Source organism: Puntigrus tetrazona, chromosome 24 (assembly GCF_018831695.1).
Source record: "Puntigrus tetrazona isolate hp1 chromosome 24, ASM1883169v1, whole genome shotgun sequence".
In the NCBI taxonomy this organism is placed as follows: Eukaryota; Metazoa; Chordata; class Actinopteri; order Cypriniformes; family Cyprinidae; genus Puntigrus; species Puntigrus tetrazona.
In genome coordinates, this window is record NC_056722.1 from 4,617,887 (window position 1) to 4,624,892 (window position 7,006).

Sequence of the window (7,006 nt, forward strand, 5' to 3'; positions counted from 1 at the left end):
AACGGTTGACTTTATAAAGTTTCCAAATATTTATTTCAATAAACTTCTTTGAAAACAACTGAAATGACCTTTTTTTTTTACTTTTATTATTTTCATTTTCCTCTTCTTATTATTATATTATTATTAAATAGTAGCAATATGCACCTTTCCACCAATGTAATTTATTTATTTAATTTCATTTATTTATTATTATTATTATTTTATTTTATTTTTTTAATTTTATTAAATATTACAGGAGTCGAATAGTCTTAGTACAAATTGGGGAATGGATGGATGGATAAAAAATTATATAAATGTTAATATTAATATAAAAATTAAAATAAAAAGTGCAGTACTTTAAAAAAATCACAATTTATTGATCAGAGGAATGATGTTAAAGTTTTGCTATATATATATATATATATATATATATATATATATATATATATTATATATATATATATATATGAACTAACAATAAAAAAGTTATTTTAACATTTACTAATTATTTTTAAAAAACATTTTAAGTAGTATTTTTAAGAAATAATGAATCTGAGTTCAAATGAAAAAAAAACAATGAAAAGTTGTAGGCTATTTTAATGAACATTAACACGGATGAATAAGCAATTTAGAAAATGCACTGCTCATTGTTAGTAATATAATAAATACCATGTAATTAATGATAATTGCATTAATTAAGGCAATCTAATAAACCTCACTGTAATGATACATCTGTGTTTAAATAATCACGTGTATTTTGCAGATAAAACACCAAATGCATTATTAAACAAATTGTAATCGTATAATCTCACATTAAATAGTATAAAACAGCAGAGTAACGTTCAGGCTTGACATGCTTTCAAATAAGTTTATCTTGACCACTAGATGGCGACATTTAACCATAAAAAAACAATCTCAGCAGCGATTTTATTTTAATTCTTCATGCCATGGTCTGTTTAGTTATGCAAACAAGTTTACAGAGTATTGAGTATTGCAGTTTTTTAATTAATATTTAACATTCATGAGACCGAAGTTATCTAAAAACACGTAAATCTTATTATTTAGGATTTGCGCACTTGCAAAAAGGTCAGACACAGATGCATTACTGAACAGATATTAAAACAAAGAAATGAAATAAATAAATGTGCTTAGTTTTTATACTTGGCTCAATGTGATTTGTATTTTGTTGGTTTTCATTGGCCCGCTATTGGCCCGTATAAGGAGTCAAACTCACTGATTGCACGCGCCGCGCGTCTATCAAAAGTGCGCCAGTCGGACAGGCGTCATCAGACGGGGAGACGCTCCGTCCGCACCCTGATTGGCCGACACGGCCGCCCGTCCGCCGTTTCGGCCCTGCGATTGGCTGAGGGCGTCAGAGGGCGGGGACGAGCGTGTGCGGTCAGCGAAGAGCGCAGGGCGGATCAGCGCGAGGCCGAGACACCGACACACGCGCGAAAAACTCTCGGAAATCAACGGAAACGGTGAGAACAAACCGGTTAAAGTGTGTTAGCTCGACTTTGGGGCGAAGTTGGTCCGCGGAGAGAGCGGCGCGGGGATTCGCGCGCGCTGAGGGCGGTTTGCGCGAGCGGTTCGCGCGGGTCACTGACACTGAGGACTGAACTCTGTCTGTCCGATCATTTATTTATCTGTCTGCTGATTTATTTATCTGTGTGTCTGTCTGTCTGAGTCAGCTGGTTTGAAAGGCTAACCTCGTCGTCAAACTTGTGCAAGTGTGTTAAAATCACTGATTACGTTTTTTTTTTTTGACACAACGGTGATTCCGATCCGATCAAGATGATTTATCTATCGGACCTGCTGCTGATTTCAGATCAGTTCGGCTACGAATCTGTCGTTTTTGATTTTATGTGTGACCTGGATTGCGTGTATGTCAGTAAAGTTGTCATCGTGTGTGTGTGTGTGTGTGTGTGTGTGTGTGTGTGTGTGTGTGTGTGTGTGCGTGCGCGTGCGCGCGCGTCCTGTCACACAGTATATGACATCACTCACATATTGACATCTTATAGATATCACTAATAGTTATTCATCACCCCCTTTCTTTCACTGACAGGTTTGGATAATCACGTGTGTTTTTATCAGAATATGTGGATGAGAGCCATCAGTTTGTCCTCATCATCTTTCTATGGAGTTTGTTGTGTGTTGGAGCTAAACCGTATATGATTCATCCTGCTGAGGATTTAGATGTGACACAAGCATCAGAGGATTACAGGACACACACACACACACACGCGCAACCTACATTTATACATGTTCTCATATTCAGTCTGGCTCTCTTAATGTCGGTACGGCATGCAGTTTGTGCCAAAAGCACATTTGTGTTACAGTAACTGCTCGTTTTGTCATGCATTCAGCTTTGTAAGTTACTGCTTGCTTTTTCTGATAATCGCAGATGCGTTGTTCAGTAAACGTTCTTTTTTTGTGTGCTTTGTCGTGATATAAATGTCAGAAAGCAGCTGTTAACGTCGAACAGGCTTTCCTTGTCTCATCGGTCTGTTTGCGGGTTAAGTTGCACTTGCACACTTTTTGGTGATTTCATTTCTCGGCGTACTTGAGATTGTTTGTTTCTTCGGCAGATTTGTGGAAACGTGGCGTCCGGTGGATCCTCTGGGGCGAATGGGTGCCGTCAGCATGAGGCGGTGTGGATTGCTTCCGGATGATCGGTGATGTTTTGTTCTGACGGCACCCATTCGCTGCGGAGCGGGTGATGCAATGCTACCTTTCTCTAAATCTGCATTCAGACACTATCCTCTTAATATACTTTGATCTAGTATTAGAATGCATGGAGCCGTTTTATTTTTAATTACGCTAACAAAGATGAATGCGTGCTGCAACAAACGTATTACTCGTTATTACTTAATCTTAGTCGATGCATTGACCGATGGGACCTCATTGTAACGTTTTGCGCCTGTCATGTAACCCAGCGCAGGCCGTTTGTCAAGAGTTCAGCCCAAATTGAGTTAAACTTCCCAGGTGAGCTTTATAAATGCATTAACGTTGTTTATTGATTACCTGTTTGCATGTTTTGGTGCGAGTTTCACGCAGGCTGCTCAGCGAACTGGACTCACCCGGTTTTGTGTTAATTGCTTGCTTTTATCACCTACACACAGATATAGCTCGTAAACCGTGTCATACTCGTAAGCTGCAGGAGGAAGTGTGTGTGTGTGTGTGTGTGTGTGTGTGTGTGTGTGTGTGTGTGTGTCAGATTGTTTACAAGGAAGAGATGGCCGTCCAGTGATTTGATAGCCTTCTGAGAGACTTCTGCTCCAGTGAAGGTGTGAGTAAAACAGCCTGTGTGTGTGTGTGTGTGTGTGTGTGTGTGAGGATCGCTGAGTCACAACTCCCCCCACTCTTCCTGACGGATTCAGAGAGAAACCGAATCAATGGCTTGTATGTAATTGGAGAGATTGATCCGCTAGCAAGTTATTATGTAAACCGTGCGGGTCACTTTTGTCTTGATAATGCTTATATATAAATATATATACACATTCAAATGTTTTCTGAAGGATTATATGACCCTGAAGCGACTCTGAACACTCAGCTTTGCGTAATAAATGAATAAATTGCAGATTAAAATATATTCAAATAACACGCGGTTCTTTTTAAATTGTAGTATTTTTTCCGTTTTTAGCAGTAACCGTAAGTGTCTTCAAGGCAAATGCCCTAAGAGACGTTCATTTGGCTCGGTTCGCTGCGTTTCTTTGTGGTTTTATATAGCTTCATCTTCAGCTGTCCGTCGCCATGGCGTTATGGGTGGAGCTAAGGAGTGCCTCATGAATAATTGATTAGTGAAGTGTTTTTCTGACAGCTCAGACATACGCAGCTCAACATTACACAGCATTTCAGACGATTAAAACTGGTTTCAGTCGTCCATTTATTTATTTTTTGGGGGGATTGTTGGAACACTGGTCAGTACTTTTAAATTTTTTTTTATGCACAAAGTAACTAAATAAATAAAAATGCTAAATGCTAAATGCTAGTGGTAAAAAAAAATTAGAGGTGTATGTTTTACAAAAAAATGCACATGTGAATGTTACAGCAAATTAATGTTCATTGCTGTTTCATCGTAATTATTTGCGAAAATTCCTCATAGCTAATTTTTTCACATTTTGATTTGCATATTTTATGTTTAATTTCTATTTATGCATTTATTAATTAATTAATTTCCTCGTGAGTTTTTTTTGTCTGCGTCATCATAAACTTTTTTTTTCTCTCTAAATATTCAAAGCATATTATAGCAGGAGTTGTTTTATTATTTCATTATACTCATTTATACTATGCATTTTTTGTTATACAATTTTAATAATGTTTTTTTTTCTTTTTCAAAACTGTAACATGCATTTATGCACAATTTGTAAAAAATTCTACGAGCAATTATATAGTTATTTTTTTTTTTTTTTTTTTTTTTTTTTTAATTTATTTATTTTATTTATTTATTTATTTATTTATTTTTTGCATGCATCCTTACTTTCTTAAATGACTTGCGTAATAAATAATGTAATAATTGTGCATGCATGTTCAGTTTATTAGCGGAGCGTTCTGGATGGTATGTGCCCCGTAGCGTCGTGTTGAATAAATGTGATAGATGAGTGCACACGGAGACCCTGGTGATCTGTAATCTCTGAGCTTTAAGCACGATCATCCGCTGGGAAATCTCCAAAAATCACCATCATCGAGCCGCTCAGAGACGAGAGAGAGAGAGAGAGAGAGAGAGAGCGTAGAAATAAGGAATAAGTCCTAATTTAACTTTCGGGACTGACTTCAATGCAGCAGTCGTTTAATAGGAACTTTTTTTCTGGTTGTAACAGCTCTTTAATTTAGTAAAGTGCCCTTACTGTTATAACTAAAGGTCGTCTCGTGTTTAATCGCTGGTTGTAAATGGACGCTGGTAGTTTTTTGCCGTTTAATCCAACCGTTTAGACAGAAAGGGCTCGTCTGATGACTGCGTGAAACGAGCCGGTACTCAAACTGAACACAAAGATCATAATCTTGATAAACTGTGAACCGTGCGAGTCGGCAAACCAGCGTTATTCGTTCACTCTCACCTTCCTACCAGACCAACCTGTCAGACGAGATGACTTTAAGGATCATTAAAAGAAATCTTTATTGTCATTGTCAGTGTAAATCACACACGGGTAATGTTATATTTCCAATAATATATACACACACACATGCATAAGACAAAAAAGGGGTTTCATCTAAAACGTTATAAGTGTAATACTGCTTTAAGTCGTCCAAATGTTTTTTGGTTTAAACGAATTGTGATTTTGCTTTTGCTTTTCTGAGCCCCAAATAAATATCATACATTTTTCCCTGATTTAATAATTTACCAGGCATATTTAGCACAGCTCTGATAATAACAGCTTTGTTGGATTATGTGCTATTTGGACAGTTATGGAGGTTGCATGGAAATTAATAAAAAAAAAAAATAATGCACTGCTTTTTAATATTTATTTAATACTTTACAGTTAAGCAGCATGAACGAGCAATGAACAGTACATGCATTACTGTATTTATTAATCTGTCTTCATGTTAGTTATTAATAATACAGCTAATAATCACTGCTAACAAGCACAACTGTTTAATCATTATTAATTAATAAACTATTGTGTACTACTTATTTCATGTTAAATATAGTAGTTAAATAATGAGTTATGATTATTATTATTAATTATTTCCGGTTTTGTTGCTTTCATTAACAAAACTGTTTTGGTTATTTAAGGCCTTTTTATTTGTTTTTTTAGCATCGCACTACAAGATTAATTTATATCATGTAATAAAATAATAAATAATCATTACAAAGCCCTTTCGGTTTCGGTTTTGATCAATTACATCCAGAATTTTAATTTGGGTGCATCTCTATGCGCAAGTCAGAATAAGCATGTGTTTTTTTTTTACATTTTTACGTAAATATTGTGTTTCATTGTAGCATTTTGACATTTAATTCTCCCAAACCTATGCAAAACCTTAAAAGTAGACACTTTACTTGCATTTAATGTGCTTTCTGTAGACATTAAATAGCTTTTGGGAAATTATTTTGACGCAGACATAAAGTCATTGGCAAAAAAAAAAAAAATAACGGTTCAATAAGATAAAATAAAAATAATAAAATAAACGAAATAATTCAACTAAAAGCGCTAGTAAATTTCACAAATAATGATATACGTGCAGTTTAAAAGAAGCAAGAGTGCAGTGGTATTTTCTGAATCTGAAATAATCATTTTTATCACGGTGTAGAAATATTAACATTTGAATTCGCTTCTGGATGGCATGTTTTCTTGGACCGCAGCGTTCCCGCTGCATGTGTGGATCAATCCCTCCGTCCGTCAGAGGTCACGCACGCTGTGAGAACGGACACGGATCCAGCGTTTCATGTCAAAATGCATTGAAACGCAATATTCTGACTTGTACATAGAGATGCACCCAAGCTAAAATTGTGGATGTAACTGATCCGAATGTGAACGTACTTCCAGACAGAAAGCGTGATTATGCTAACGGGTGGTCAAGTTAATGCTGGTGCTCGTTGGAGGACTGGGGCGCGTGTCATTCAATTACCGCTCTCGGGGAAATTTCTCACTAATTCGTCCCTCGTTGTATCTCATCAGCTCCATCTGCAGAGGAGACACACCTTGACTGCGAAAAATAAAGAAAGAAAGAAATGGGGTCAATAAAATAAAACTCCAGGAAAACGGCAATTAAATAAATAAATGGGGTCAAAAAAAAAAAAAAAAAAATTATTATATTATATACAAAATATTATTGTTATTATTTATTGTTCATTTATATATTTTTATTAATATTTAATGTGTTTCTTAGAATACCTTTTGTATAATCAAAAAAAAAAAAAGTAAAAATAAATGGGGTCAATAAAAGAAAAAAAAATGAACAGTAAAAAAAATAAATAAAAAAAGAAAAAATAATATAAAATATATGTGTGTGTATATATGTATATATTAGAATTTTTTTTTTTTACTGTTCATTTATATATTTTTACTAATGTTTAAAGTTTGGACAC

General features: G+C 35.3%; 1 protein-coding gene across 6 annotated transcripts in view; it reads left to right on the top strand.

Annotated features, from left to right (window-relative positions):
* Positions 1–1,343: 1,343 nt before the first annotated feature.
* Positions 1,344–7,006, top strand: part of LOC122330003 (proteoglycan 4) — a 52,344-nt gene continuing 46,681 nt past the window's right edge. For all 6 annotated transcript variants that reach the window (XM_043226767.1, XM_043226772.1, XM_043226768.1 and 3 more), the window contains exon 1: positions 1,344–1,460. The gene's annotated coding sequence lies outside the window, so the exon portion shown is untranslated. The remainder of the gene's footprint in view (positions 1,461–7,006) is intronic.